The sequence below is a fragment of the Symphalangus syndactylus genome, chromosome Y (genome assembly GCF_028878055.3).
Source record: "Symphalangus syndactylus isolate Jambi chromosome Y, NHGRI_mSymSyn1-v2.1_pri, whole genome shotgun sequence".
Lineage (NCBI taxonomy): Eukaryota > Metazoa > Chordata > Mammalia > Primates > Hylobatidae > Symphalangus > Symphalangus syndactylus.
Window position 1 is genome coordinate 17,548,915 of NC_072448.2, and position 16,029 is coordinate 17,564,943.

The following is a 16,029-nucleotide window of genomic DNA, read 5'->3' on the forward strand; positions in this document are numbered from 1 at the left end:
CTAATCCGACCTTATTTCTGCTCACTTTCTATGTCCCGGGATGAAAACCCAAGATGATGGAGAAGGGCTCCTTCATGACATGAAGCAACTGCACAACTGGGAACTGAATTCATGGTAAATTCAATTGCCTTGCAGACAGGACTGCCAGTGTCTTTCCTTTGGTTGGCTGCAGGACCCTGGAACAATGGGAGATGTCTGTTTTTTGGTGTGGTGTGCTCCTCTTATTCTAGAAGAGTGCCTTTTTTTTTCAGGGTAAGGTGATTTGGATGCCAGTAGCTCTGGGGCCACCTCCCAGTTCACTGAGGATTCATAATCCACAAGAAAATAAAGAACAGCATGCCCCACAGTCCACGCAGAGCCACAGAGACAGGCCACCAAAAGATTGGAGAATAAAAAAAAATGCTGAAGTGCAGTAGCCACATTTGTTTAAGCAGACTCCACATACAGGCACACATGCACAAACACACAAACACACAAAGATACACACACATGCAGACTGCTAACACTTGCAACACTCCCACAGAAAAACACAGGCCTGAAGCTCCTGAGGCTGCATGGTTTTGCAGGAAGCCCCACGTGGGATAGAGCAACCCTGGGGAACAAGGCAGGCTGTACCTAGGAATTATAGTGGGGCAAGTTTCAAAAAGACTTACTACTACAACGTGTAGGCAGGCCTGAGAAATTTTGCACATCTTTTTGGATTACTAGGGATTGTGTGGTTTATTCCTGGTTCTGTGCTTGATGTTTCTTCAGGCTGCCTTATGTCTGCCTTTTTCTAGGATTATGGGAATATGGATTCCACTGAGAAAACAGGCGTAAGTCCACCACTGACATACCTCTATGGAGCTCTTCTTTCCCAAGCCTCAGGGACTTGTCACTATGCTGTGACATTCATTGTGACACCCACCAGAGCTCACAATCAGGTCTGGTGTCCTGATACTAGCCTGTGTGCATTCATGAGTCAGGTTCAGGCTTCTGGATGTCAGAGACAGATATCAGCCTGCCTAAGCAAAGGAAAGTGTTACAGGCAAAGTTGCCTGCTATCAGAAAATAGCTGCCTGTGAAAACCCAGTGTGGAATCCAAAAAGTCTCAAACTCAGAGCCCTTTCTTGCCATCTCTGTGGTCTGGTACCCCTGGAGGAGGAGGAGTTTTAAGACTGTGAGGTGGTCACTGGAAACTGCTCTTCTGACTCCATTCCTGAAGGAGGCTGTGTGCCAGAATCAAATGCCATGGATATTGGAATATAGTCTGATGTGCTGTTGGGAGTTATTTGGATGATAGGATCATACCTGAGACCACAGAAGTGAGTGTCACAACAGATGGCTGAGCTCTTGACCTCACTGCATTCCTTCATACAGGGCCTTGCAGCAGCTCTCTGGGAAAGGCAGGAATGATTACAAATGCAAGTCCAATGTGGAGCAGTACTTTGGATTCCCCTCTCAGTGGTGCAGATGTGGTTGAGACAGTGTCTCAGAGGCTGTGGGTGGTGATGGCATCCCTGAAAAGAGTGTCAAGTAGTGCTGTTGAGGAGCACTGTGAATTCCACATGAAAGCAAATAAAAATAAAGGCTGACCGGAGAGAATGAGGTGCCTTGTGCTGGAGTCCAAGCAGTGTTCAATGATTCCTGTAACAAAACCAAAAAGCTTCCTGTAAAGTGCAAAAACCTCACACCACAAAACTAGACAACAACTCCCAACCTGGAGTGCAGCCAGCCTACCTGAAGTTCCTTTGGCTGTCTGAAATGTCTGGGAGCTAAATAATCTGTGGCAAGAGGACATCCCATCCAGCAATAGGCAAATGAAAGACCTTCTCCACAATGTGAAGACTATTCAGATGAAATGAAACAGAGGTTAGATTACCATGCAAAAACAAGAAAATGCTGTCTGTTTCTCATCCTACAGGAATCATGCAACCCTCTGATAGAAGTGGGAGAACAAGAGTTTTCTGTTGGCAGCTGTGATGAGAATTTATGTTTTTAAAAGTGTCAAAGCTGCTCAGTCATTAAAACGTGGCAGTGTTTAAAAAGAAGCCCTCACTCTGTGGTTTCTCATAAGTGTTGTTCTTTGTGAACTGGGAAACATTTAATATGGGAGTCACTGGGCCTGACCCAGGAAACCATATACCAATGAGCAACATGAAAGTCAGTAAAAGAAGAAGCAAGTGTGGACTCCACGTCCCACCCAGTGTCAATTCATTCCACTCCCATTTGGCTCCAGATATGAAAACCCTCAAATTGGAAGTTTGCTGAGATGCGCCAATTTGCACTCCAAATGTGTTTTTTTAATTTTATTTTTATTTATCTTTTTTTTACTTTAAAGTACTCCCACCTGAACAGCTGGCCATGGTGTGGACTGCTTGTGCAATTAATGGAATGCAGCGATGGAGTTATAAGCACTTCCTGTGTCTCCTGTCTTTATTTTTTTGTAGGTGAATGTGCAGGACCCCATCCACCCATTATCAGATTGTATTCTCACACCTATCTAACTTTATTGTTGCTAACACTCTATGTCCCAAGATGAAATCCTAAGAAGATGGAAGATTGTACCATAACGACATGAAGTACCTGCTCTGCTGGAAACCAAATTCAAGGTAAATTCTTGGGGCCATGCAGAGAGAACTGCTAGTGTCTCTCCCTGGGTTGGCCTCAGGACAATAAAAACTGAGAGATGTTTGTTCTTTGTGTGGTGTACTCCTCTTCATTCTAGAAGAATGGCTTTTTTTTTCCAGGAGTAGAGATTTGGACACTGGAGAGTCTCTATTCACCTTACAATTCACTGTAGATTCATGATCCACAGGAAAATACAGAACACGGAGCCCTGCACCCCAAGCAGAGCAACATAGTCTGGCCACCAAAAGATTTAGAGACTGAACAAAAAGAAGCACTGAAGTGCGTTAGCCACATTCCTCTAAGCAGACTCCACTTACATGTACACACACACACACAGACACCCAAACACACAATGGCACACACAAGCAGACAACCAACACTTGCAACACTTCCCCAGAAACATACAGCCTGGCAGCTTCTGAGGCTATATGGTTCTGCAGAAAGCCCAACCTGTGAGAGAACAACCTCAGAAAACAACAGGCCTGCTGTATCTAAAAATCACAGTGGGGCATATTTCAAAAATTCTCATCCCTACAATGTCTAGGCAGGCCTGAGGAATCTTGCATATCCTCTTGGATCATTTAGGATTTTGTAGTTTATTTCTGGGTCTCTGCTTGAAATTTATTCAGGCTAGCTCACTTCTGCCCTCTCCTTGGATCATGGGAGTACCCTGTGGATCCCACAGAGAAGAGAGGTGAGCTTCCACCACTGAAACATCTCCAATGAAGTCTCCTTCTCCGGCAAGCCATGAGGACTTGTTGCTAGGCAACAGTGACATTCATTGTGTAGTTAGCTAAAGCTCACAATCAGACCTGGTGCTCTCAGACTTCTGGTTGCTTGTTCGTGAGGCAGGCCTGTGCACCTGGCTGTCAGAGTTTTCAGCCTGCCTAAATAGATGAAAATGGCAAATGAAGTAGCAGGTAAAAGGATGCGTGTGAAAACCCTCTGTGGGACTGTAAAAGTCTGTACCTCAGGGCTCCTTCAGACCATAACAGTGGTTTAGTCACGCTAGAGGAGGAGGTTATTTGAGACTGTGATGGAGTCTATGGAAAGTGCTCTTCTGACTCCACTCTTGAAAGGGGATGTGTGCAAGAATTGGGATTTATGGGGATTGGAATATAGTCTGGTGTGTTGTTGAGGGTTCTTTGGGTGATAGAATCATACCTGAGACCACAGTGGTTCATCTAGACCGAGGAAACCCTAGGGTGACAAGGAACAAGGAAGTCAGAAAAAGAGTAGGCAAGTGTGGAGGCCACATCACAATGAACATCAACCCATTCTACTCCCATTTGGCTCCAGATCTGAAAGCCCTCAAATCCCTTGCACATTGGAGTACTGTGACATGGTCACTGGCCCTGGTGTGGAATGCGGGGATGGAGTTGGAAGTAATTTCTTTGTCATCTGTCTTTATTTTTATTGCAGGGGAAGTTGTGGGACCCCATCCACCCCCCACCAGATTGTATCCTCACCCATATCTGACTTTACTGATACTCAGACTTTATGTTTCAGGATGAATTCCCGAGACAATGAAGTACCCCCACACGACCTGAAGCACCTGCTTGGCTGGGAAATGAATTCGAGGTAAATACAAGAGGCCCTGTGGACAGAAAGGCTTCAGTCTCTCCTTATGTTGGCCTCGGGACAATGTAACACTGGTAGATGTCTGCTTTTTTGTGTGGTGTTCCTCTCTTCTTTCTAGAAAAGTGGCTATTTTTGCAGGAAGAGGTAATTTTGATGCTGCCAACTCTCAGCCTGCCTCCCAATGTGGACCCAGCATGAAAGCAAATGAAAATCAAGCCTCACCTGAGAGAATAAGCTGACTTGTCCTGGAGTCCAAGAAACACTCAAAGATTCGAGTCAGAGGACCCAAAAGCCTCCTGCAAAGTGCAAACAATCTCAGCCTCTATAATGAGACAATAGCCCACCACTTGAAGTGCAGCCAGCCTAACCAAAGTCCATTTTATTCCCCAAAATTGGTAGCAGTAGAAAAGTCTGTGGCAAGAGGCAGTATCATCCAGCAACAGAACAATGAATATCCCCCTCCACGACGAAAAAGGACATGAAGATGAAAGGAAACAGAGTCTAGATTACCAGGTAAACCCCAGACACAGCTGCCTGTTTCTCTTGGTACAAGAGTCATGCAGCCATCTGATAGAAGTGGGAGAAAGAGTTTCCGTATTGCTGGCTGTAACAAGAAATTATGGTTTAAAAGTATCACAGAAGCCCAGGCATTAAAACTTGAAAATATTTAGAAGGAAACACACATGTAATGCATTTTCATGACAGTCTTTTTGCCTGAACTGGGAAATGTTTAGTGTGGAAGGGGTTGAGCCAGATGCAGGAAATCCTATGCCGATGATGAACATGAAAATGAGAAAAAGAAGAGGCAAGCATAGAGACCACATCCCACCCAGCATCCGTCCATCCCACTGTCATTTGGCTTCGGGTATTGAAGCCCTCAAACTGGGAGTGTGCCAGGTGGCCACAGATTGCACTACAAATGTTCCCTGCACTATGGAGTACTCCCACCTGAACACTGAGTCATGGGTTGGGCTGCTTGTGCAATTAAGGGAATGTAAGGATGCAGTCTGAAGCACATTCTGTGTTATGTGTCTTCACCTTTTTTGCTTCAGAATGTACAGGACCATATCCACCCCTCACCATATTGTATCTTCAACCCTATCTGACCTTATTTCTGCTCCCACTGTCTGTCAGAGAATTAAATCACAGGATGGTGGAGGAGTGCCCCTCAGACCATGAAGCACCTGCTCAGCTGAGAACCAAGAGGCTATGCAGACAGGACTACTAGTGTCCCTCTCTGGGTTGTCTGCATTGCAATGACACTAGGAGATGTCTGTTCTTGGGTGTGTTGTTCTCCTCTTCATCCTGGAAGACTGCCTTTTTTTTTCAAGGGGAGCTAATTGGGACTCCGGCTGGTCACAACCAGCCTAACTATTGATTGCAGATTCATAATCCACAAAAAAATAAAGAACAGGGGGCCTCACAACCCAAGATGAGCCACATAGACAGGCCAACCAAAGGTTAAGTCACTACAAAATAAAAAAGTTCTGCAGTGCATTAGCCAAATTTATTTATACAGAATCCACTTACTAGCTCACACACACAGACGCAGAAAAAACACACATACAAACACACAAATCCACACACATAGGCAGATATTCAACAATCGCAACACTCCTGCAGAAACACAAATCCTGGTATCTTCTGAGGCTGTGTCGGTCTGCAGGAAGCCCCACCTAGGAGAGAGCAACCCTAGGAAACACATTGTAGCTGTTCCTAGAAATTGTAGTGGGGTAAGTTGCAGAAAGACTCACCCCTACAACGTCTAGGCAGGCCTGTAGAATTCTGCAGATTCTTTTGGATGCTTAGGGCTTTCACAATTTGTTCCTGGGGATTTGACTGATGTTTTTTCATGATGGGTCACTTCTACCCTCACCTAGGATAGGTGACTATCCTTTGGACTATACTTTGGATCCTACAGAGAAGAAAGGCGAGAGTCTATAGTCGATGTAATTCCACGGAGGTCTCCTTCTCTGCCAAGATGCAGGTACTTGTCACTAGGCAATGGTGACATTCATCGTGATGCCAGCCAGAGCTCACAATCAAGAAAGCAAAGAAAATCAAGACTCACCTGAAAGAATGAGCTGCCATGTGCTGGAGTCCAAGCAATGCTCATTGATTCCTGTCAGAAGACCCAAAAGCATCCTGCAAAGTGCAAACAACCTCAGTCCCCACAACAAGACCACAAACTGCAACCTGGAGATGGCTAGCCTACCCGAAGTCCCTTTTGTTCTATGGAATCCTTGGCAGCCAAGAGCTCTGTGGAGAGAGGTAGCCCCATGAAGCAACAGCCCAATGAAAGACACCTACATAATTAGAAAGAACATGCAGATTCAATGAATCAGAGGCTAGATTACCAGGCAAAAACCAGACATGGCTGCCTGCTTCTCTTCCTACAGGAATCATGCACTACTCTGATAAAAGCTGGAGAACAAGAGTTTTCTTGGTCACTGTAACTGGAATTTATACTTTTTAAAGTAGCACAGCTGCCCAGTCATTAAAACGTGACAGTGTTTAGAAGAAAATCATCATGCAATGGATAACCTTGATGGTTGTCGTCAGTGAACTCGGAAATGTTTAGTGTGGAAGATGCTCAGCCAGACCCAGGAAACCCTAGGCCAATGAGAAGCATGGAAGAGGGGAAAAATAGAGGCAAGTGTTGAGGCCACATCCCATCATTCATCTGTCAATCTCACTCCCATTTGGTTCTGAGTATGAAAGCCCTCAAATTGGAAGTTTGCCAAGATTATTTCAGTTTGCACTTCAGATGTTACCTGCACATTGGAGTACTCCCAACTGAACAGCGAGCCATAGTGTGGACTTATTGTGAAATTGAGGAAATGCAGAGAAGCTGTTGGAAGCAACTTCTGTGTTATGTGTCTTCAGATCTTTGCAGGCGAAATTTCAGGACACCAGCCACCCCTCAAAAGATTGTATCCTCACCCCTCTGACCTTATTCTGCTCACAGTCTGTGTCCCCAAATTAAATCTTAAGATGATGGAAAAGTGCCCCCTCATGATGTGATGCACCTGCTCTGCTTGGAACCAAATTCGAAGTAAATTCAAAAGGCCCTGTGGACAGGACTGTTATTCTTTCTTCCTGGGCTGGCCACAGAACAATGAAACATTGGGAGATGTTGGTTTTTGATGTAGCATGATCCTTGTCTTTCTAAAAGAGTGTTTTTTTGTTTTGGAGGTGATGTGGACCAAGGCCAGTCACAGCCAGTGTCTAAATTAACTGTGGATTCATGATCCATAGAAAAATTAAAGAACAGGGAACACCAAAGCCCAAGCAGAGTCATGTAGGCAGGCCACCTAAAGGTTAGGAGATTAAAAAAACAAATAAATAAATAAAAAGAAGTGCTTCAGTGTATTAGTCACATTCTTTAAGCAGACTCTACTCGCAGGCACACACACGCACACACACACACACAAACTCACAAAGAAACAAAGTCATACCCACACACAGATATCCAAGATTTGCAACACTCCCACAGAAACACACAACTAGGCAGGTGTTGAGGCTTAGTGATTCTGCAGGAAGACCCACCTGGGAGAGAGCAATTAGGGATAACACAGGCAGGCTGCACCTAGAAGTCAGAGTGGGCTAAGTTTCAAAAACACTCACCTCTCCAATGTCTAGGCAGACCTCAGGCATCTTACAGATACTTTTGTAACCTTAAGGATTTTGCAGTTTATTCCTGGAGTCCTACTTGACATTTCTTCAGGCTGGCTCATGTCTGCCCTCTCCTAGGATCATGGGACACTTCCATTAATCCCACAGAGAAGACAGGTGAGAGCCCACAGCTGAAGTATCTCCAAAGAGGCCTCCTTCCATGCCAAGCTTCAGGGACTTGTCAATAGGCAACAGTGACATTCATTGTGATGCTAGCTCTAGCTCATAATCAGGGCTGGTGCCCTGAAACAAGCACATGTGCATTTGTGATGCAGATTACAGCGCCCTGCTATCAGAGCCTTCAGCCTGTCTAAGCAGAGGAAAATAGTACAGACTGAGCTTGCCTGGTATAAGAAAAAACGCTGCCTATGAGAAGCCACTGCAGGACCCTAAAAGTCTCAATCTCAGGGTCCCTTTGGGCAGTTTCTGTGGCCATTCCACTTGATGCATTTCAAGTTTTGATGCATTTCAAGACTGTGAGTTGATCACTGGATACTGCTCTTTTCACTCTCTTCCTGAAAGAGGATGTGTACAAGAATCCAGTCCCATGGGGATTGGAATTTGGCCTGGTGTATTCCTGAGGGTTCTATGTGTGATAGAATCATACCTAAGAACCCAGAGGGGGCTGTCAGTTAAAGATGGCCAAGCTTTTTACATCTGTGCCTCCCTTCATCCTGGGCCTTCCAGGGGCTCTCTGGGAAAGGGAGAAACCCAACAAAGGCAAATACACGGGGAGCAGAGTTCTTTCACCTCATACTGGCCTCTCACATGAGCAGATGAGGTTGAGATGGTGTCTTAAAGGACATTTTGGTGATGGCAAGCCTGAAAAGTAGTGCTCTTGAAATGCACTGTGGATTCCCAATGAAAGCAAAGAAAAATCAAGGCTTGCCTGAGAGAATAAGCTGCCTTGTGTTGGAGTTCAAGCAATGTTCACTGATTCCTCTCAGAAGATTCAAAAGCTTCCTACAAAGTACAAACAACTTCAGCCCCCACAACCAGACCATGACCAAAAACCTAAAGTGCAGGCACCCTAAACAAAGTCACATTTGCTCCCTGAAATTTCTGGCAGCCAAAGATCTGTGGTGAGATGCAGTCCCACCCAGCAAGAGCCCACTGAAAGTCCCCCTACACAATGAGAAAGGACATGAAGATGAAGTGAAATGAGCCTAAATTACCAGGGAAAAGCCAGGCACTGCTGCCTGCTTCTCATCCTACAGAAATCATGCAGACCTTTGATAGAAGTGGGAGCACAAAAAGTTTATTTATTGATGGCTGTAATGGGAATTTACACTTCTAAAATAATCGCAGCTGACCATTCATTGAAACTTGACAGTGTTCAGAAGGAAACAATCGCACAATGGATTTTCATGAAAATTGTCATCCTTGAATTGTGAATTGCTTAGTGTGGAAGAGGTGAGCCAGATACAGGAAATCCTAGGACAACGAGGAACACTGTAGTCAGGAAAAGAAGATGCAAGTGTAAGAGGCACAACCCACCGAGCATCAACACATCCCTCTCCCATTTGGCTCGTGGTATGAAATCTCTCAAATCAAGTTTTTGTTAGAATGGCGCCAATTTTCACTCCAAATTTCCCCCGCATGTTGTAGAACACTCACATGAACACCGGGCCACATATGTGGACTGCTTGTTCAATTAAGGGAATGGGAGGCACAAATGGAAACACTTTCTGTGTCATCTGTCATAACCTTTTTTGCAAGAGACTCTATTTACCCCTCAACAGATTGTATCCTCAGCCCTAGCTGACCTTACTTCTGCTCACAATCTCTGTCCTAGAAAGAAATCAAAGGCAATGGAGGAGTGCCCATGATGATGCGAAGCATCTGCTTGGCTTGGAACCAAACTTGAGGTAAATTCAAGGGGCATTTCAGACAGGAGAGCTACTATCTCTCCCTGTGTTGGCTACAAGACAAATAAACAGAGAGATGTCTGTTGTGGGGTGTGTTGTACTCTTCTTTTTCCTAGAAGAATGGATTTTTTTTTTTTTTGGCAGGGGTAGGTGATTTGAACTCTGGTGTGTTTCAGCGAGACTCCCCATTCACAGCGGATTCATAATCCCCAGAAATGTAATGAAACAGAGCCCCACAGACCAAGCAAAGTTACACCCACTGGCCACAGAAAGGGTGGGAGATTTTAAAAAACTTTTGCAGTGTGCTAGCCACATTCCTTTAAGAAAATTATACTTACAGAGACACAAACACAGACACACACACACACAAACACACAAGGCCACACACACAAGCAAACGTCCAACACTCACAATACTCTCACATAAATGCACAGCATGGGAGATTCCGAGGTTGAGTGGGTCTGCAGGAAATTCCACCCCAAAAAGTCCAACCACAGGGATCACAGGCATCCTGTACCTAGAAATCACAGTGGAATATATTTCAAAAGACTCATTCCTACAACATCTAGGCATGTCTGTGGCATTCTGCAAATCCTTTTAGATCCTTAGGGATTTTGTGATTTATTCCTGAAGCTCTGCTTCATGTTTCTTTAGGCTGGTTCACATCTGCCCTCTGCTAGGATCATGGGACTCTCTCGAGGATCCCACAAACAAAAGTCGAGATTCCACAGACCATGCAACTACACTCAGGTCTCTTTCTCCACCAAGATGCAGAGACTTGTCGCTAGGCAACTGTGGCATTCATTGTGATGCTAGCCAGAGTGCAAATCTAAGGCCTCATTCTCTGACATTAGAGAATTTGCATTCTCAAGGATGGGTCATGTGCTGGGCTGTCAGGGATGTCAGCCTGCCTAAGCAGAGGAAAATAGTACAGGTAGAGCCAGCTTGGTATCAAGAGAAAGGATGTCTGGTATAACATACCATGGGACTCTAAATGTCTGGACTTTAAGGCTCCTTTGGGTCATTTCCATGGTGGGGTCCCTCTGGAGTAGGAGGTGTTTTGAGACTATGATGTGGTCACTGGAAACTGCTCTTCTGAGGCTGTGTGCTGAAATCTGGTCCCGAGAGGATTGGAAGAGAGTCTGGTGAGTTGTTGAGTTTCCTTCATGGCTGTAACTGAAATTTGCAGTTTTGAATCCATCCAAGCTGCCCAGTAATAAAAACATGACAGTGTTTAGAAGGAAACACTCAGGCAATGGATTCCCATGAGGGTCATTCTCCATGAACTGGGAAAAGTTTAGTGGGTAATTTGTTGAGCCAGACCCAGAGTTGTAGAACCTAGGTCTACAAGGCACATGGAATTCAGGAAAAGAAGAGTCAAGTGTGGAGGCCACATCCCACCTAGGATTAATTCATTCCACTCACATTGGCTCTGAATATAAAAACCCTTAAATCTTGAGTTTGCCAATGTGGCCCCAGTTTGCACTCCAATTCTTTCTCGCATGATGGAGTATTCCCACCTGAACATTGGGTCATACTGCAGACTGCCTGTAAAATTAACTTAATGTGAGGATGGTGTTGGAAGCACCTTCTGTTTCACTATCTTTATTTTATTTTTTTCAGGTGAAGTTGCAGGACCCCATACACTCTTCACCAGATTTTATCCTCACCCCATCTGACCTTATTGCTGCTCACACTCTGTGTTCCATAATGAAATCCCAAAATGATGGAGGAGAGCCTCCTCATGATGTAAAGCACACGCTAGGCTGGGAACTGAATTCGAGGTACGTTAGAAGGGACTTGTGGACAGAACTTCTAGTGTATCTCCCTGGTTTGGACAGAGGACAATGAAACACTGGGAGATGTCACTTTTTGGTGTGGTGTTCTCCTCTTGTTTCTAGAAGAGTGACTTCCCTTGCAAGGTGAAGTGAATAGGATGCTAGCACGTCTCAGCCTGTCTCCCAATTCACTGTGGAGTAATGATCCACAGAAATATAAAGAACAAGAAGTTCTGGAACCTAAGAAGATCCACACAGGCAGGACACCAAAAGGTTTTGAGACTCAAAAAAAAAAGAAGCACTGAAATTCATTAGCCACATTCCTTTAAGCAGACTCCACTTCGAGGCACACACACACACAAAGCCACAAACACACTAAAACATCACCAACCCACAAACACTCCCACAGAAACACAGCCTGGTAGATTCTGAGGTGGTGTTGTTCTGCAGAAAGCTGCACCTTTGAGAGAGCAACCCTGGGGAACAGAGCTTGTCTGTACCTGGAAATCATAGTGGAGGAAGTTTCCAAAACACTCACTCTACAACCTCTAGGCAACCCAGAGACATCGTGCAGAATTTTTTGGGTATGTAGAAATTTCACAGTTTATTTCTGGGGCTCTGCTTGACATTTCTTCAGGCTGGCTCATGTCTGCCCACTCCTAGGATATTGAGATTATTCCGTGGATCCCACAGAGAAGACACGGGGGAGTCCAGAGCTGACTCACCTCCATGGATGTCTCCCTCTCTGCCAAGCCACAGGGACTCGTTGGTAGACAAAGGTGATATTCATTGCAAATCTAACCAGAGCTCATAGCTGAGGCCTGTGCATTCACATTCATGGAGCTGGCCTTGGCACCTGGTTGTCAGAGCTCTCAGACTGCCTTAGCAGAGGAAAATTGTACAGGCAGAGATAGGTTGATACCAGGAAAAAAGGCTGCCTATGATAACCTATTGCAGGACCCTAAAAGTCTTGAACTTAGGTCTCCTTTGGGACATCTCTGTGGTCGGGTCCCACAGAAGGATGAGATATTTTGAGACTATGAAGTGGTTACTGTAAACTACTCTTCTGAATCTATTCCAGAAAAAGGCTGTGTTCAAGAATCATGTCCAGTGGGGATTGGAATATAGTCTGGTGTGTTGTTCAGGGGTCTTTAGTTGTTGCAATCACACCTGATGCCCCATAGAAGGGCTTCAGTGAAAGTTGATTGGGCCCTTAACCATACTGCCTCCTTTCATCCTAGGCTTCACTCTTGCTGTCTGGAAAGACAAGAACACCAACAAAGGCAAGTCCAAAGTGGAGCAGTGTTCTCACATTTTGAAAAGTTCTCTGATGGGTGCAGATGAGGTTGAGACAATACCTCAGATGCCCTCTGTGGCAATTGCTAGCCTGAAAAGAATGTCTAGTAGTGCTGTTGAGGGACACACTGGACACCACATGAAAGGTACAAAAAAATCAAGACTTGCCTGTGAGAATGAGCTGATTTGTGCTGGAGTACTACCAACGTTCCAAGATTCATTTCAGAAAACCCAAAAGCCTCCTGCAGGTGCAGACAACCTCAGCCCTCACAATCTTGAGTGCAGCAAGCCTATTTGAAGTCCTATTCTCCCTGAAATCCCTGGCAGCCAAAATATCTGTGGTGAGAGGAAGTCCCATCCAGCAACAGCCCAGTGAAAGCACCATTCACAATGAGAAAGGATCTGCAGATGAAATGAAACAGAGCCTAGATTGCCAGTCCAAAGCCTGACATGGCTGACTGCTTCTCATTCTACTGGAATCATGCAGCCTTCTGATAGAAGTAGGAGAATAAGAGTTTCCTTGTTGGCAACTGTAATGGAAATTTACTGTGTTAAAGCATCACAACTGTCCAGTCACTAAAACGTGACAGTGTTAAGAAAGAAGCACTCATGCAATGGATTTTCATGAGGGTCGTCCTCTGTGAAGTGGGAAACATTTAGTGTGAAAGACCTGGAGTCAGACCCAGGAAGCCCTAGGCCAACGAGGAACATGGAAGTCAGGAAAAAAAGATGCAAGTGTGATGGCCACATTCCACCCATCATCAATCCATCCCACTCCCATTTGGCTCTGGATTTGAAAGCCCTAATATCAAAAGTTTGCCAGGATGGCACCAGTGTGCACTCCAAATGTTACCTGCACAGTGGAGTGCAGCTGAACACTGGGCCATGTTGTGGACTCCTTGTGCAATTAAGGGAATGCGGGGATGGGATTTGTAGCTGGTTCTCTATAATCTGTCTTCATTTTCTTTGCAAGTGAAGTTGAGGGGACCACATCCACCCCTCACCAGATTGTATCCTCGCCCCTACCTGACTTTATTCCTGCTCACATTCTATATTGCTGATCACACTCTCTGCCCTAGAACAAAATCCCAAGACAATGGAAGAGTGCTGTTTTATGGTGTTTTATGTTCAGCTGGGAATTGAATTAAAGAAAAATTCAAGGAGCCCTGTGGACACGATTGCATGTGTCTTTTTCTGGGTTGCCACAGAACAGTGAAAGACTGGGAGATGTCTCTTTTTAAGTGTGTTCTGCTCCTCTTTTTTCTAGGGCGGTGGCTTTTCTGGCAGATGGTGGTGACTTGGATTCCAGTGGGTATCAGCCAGCTTTTCAGTTCACTGTTATTCATAATACACGAGAAAAAACAAAAACAAACAAAAAAAACAAAACAAAACATGGAGCTCCACAGCCCAAGCACAGCCACAAACACAGGCCAAAAAAAGGGTAGGAGACACACATAAAAAAGAAGCACTGCATTGTGTTAGCCACATTTCTTTAAGCAGACTCCACTTACAGCAACAAACACACACACACAAAGAGAGACACATACACAAAGCCACACACACACATGCAGATATCCAACACTTGCAACACTCCCACAGAAACACACAGCCCAGCAGCTTCTGAGGCTGCATGGTTCTTCAGGAAGCCACACCTGGGAGAGAGCAACCACAAAGAACACAGGTGGGCTGTACCTAGATATCAAAGTGGGGCAATTTTGTAAAGGACTCACCCCTACAATGTCTAGGCAGAGCAGATGCATCTTGCAGATTGTTTTGGATATTTTGGATACTTACGTATTTAGCAGTTTATATCTGGGGCTCTGCTTAATGTATCTTCAGGCTGGCTCTTGACTGCCATTTCCTAGCACCATGGAAGTATTCCATCCATCCCACATAGAAGACAGGTGAGAGTCCACTGCTGACGCACCTCCCTAGAGGTCTCCTTCTCCAAAGAGCTGCAGAAAATTGTTGCTAGGGAAACGGTGGAATTCGTTGTGAGGCTGTCCAGAGCTCACAGCTCAGGTCTAGTGCCTTGAGACTAACGCATGTGCATTTGCAAGACAGGCTCTGGTGCCTATATGTCAAAGCTGTCAGCCTGACTAAGCAGAGAAAAATGGTACAGGAAGAGCCATCCTGGTATCAGAAAAAAAGGCTGCCTGCGATAACTCACTGCAGCACACTAAAAGTCTCAATCTCAGGACCATTTTGGGCCACCTTTGTGGTTGGGTCATACAAGAAGATGAAGTGTTTCAATGCTGTGAGGTGGTCGCTGAACAATGCTTTTCTGACTCCATTCCTGAAAGAGGGTATGTGCAAAAATCTGGTGCCATGAGGATAAGAATATAGACTGGTGAATTGTTGAGAAGTGTTTGGTTGATGGAATCATACCTGAGGCCCCAGAGGTGGGTGTCAGTGAAAGATGGCCAGGACTTCTACCTTACTGTCTCTTTTCTTCCTGGGCCTTGCAGGGGCTCTCTGGGAAATGCAGAAACTATGGCAAAGGCAAGTCCAAGAAGGAGCAGTGTTCTCACACATTGTACTAGTTTCTCACGTGTGCAGATATGGTGGAGATAGCATCTCAGAGGCTGTTGTGATGGCAATCCTGAAAAGTGTGTCCAGTAGTTCTGGTGAGGGGTACTATGGACCCCACATGAATAAAAAGAGAAAGCAAGCCATAGCTCACTTGAGAGTATGAGCTGACTAATGCTGGAGTCCAAGCAACTTTTAAAGATTCCTTTCAGAGGATGCAAAATCCTCCTGCAAAATGCAAAAAACTACATCCTCCACAACAAGAGCACAAATCACAAACTTGAAAGCAGAAAGTCTGCCTGAAGACGATTTTGCTCACTGAAATCCCTGTTAGCCAAAAGATCTGTGGCAAGAGGCAGTCCCATCCACAAACAGCAAATGAAACACCTTCTCCACAATGAGAAATAACATGTAAATTAAAAAAACATAGGATAGATTACCGGACAAAACCTAGACATGGCTGCCTTATTCTTATCTTATGGAAATCATGCAGCCCTCCAATAGAAGTGGGAGAATGAGAGTTTCCTTGTAGGAATTTACAGTTTTAGAAGTATCAAAGCTGCCCAGTCATTAGTGACAGTGTTTAGAAGAAAACACTCATGCAATGGATTCCCATGAGAATCATTTTCCCTGAACTGGGAAACGATTAGAGTGGAAGTCATTGAGCCAGGGTCAGAAAACCTTAGGTTGAT

General features: G+C 45.0%; 1 long non-coding RNA gene across 3 annotated transcripts; it reads right to left on the bottom strand.

Annotated features, from left to right (window-relative positions):
- Window positions 1–1,376: 1,376 nt before the first annotated feature.
- LOC129476789 (uncharacterized) lies at window positions 1,377–7,925 on the bottom strand. Of its 3 annotated transcripts, none has more exons than XR_008655083.1 (6): window positions 7,819–7,892; window positions 5,946–6,106; window positions 4,414–4,487; window positions 3,775–3,810; window positions 1,576–1,626; window positions 1,377–1,499 (listed from the first exon to the last, which is right to left on the bottom strand). It is a non-coding gene; the product is annotated as an uncharacterized lncRNA (long non-coding RNA). The 3 variants fall into 3 exon arrangements; XR_008655082.1 differs by lacking the exon at window positions 7,819–7,892 and adding an exon at window positions 6,263–6,335; XR_008655084.1 differs by lacking the exon at window positions 5,946–6,106 and having other exon boundaries at window positions 7,819–7,925.
- Window positions 7,926–16,029: the final 8,104 nt, after the last annotated feature.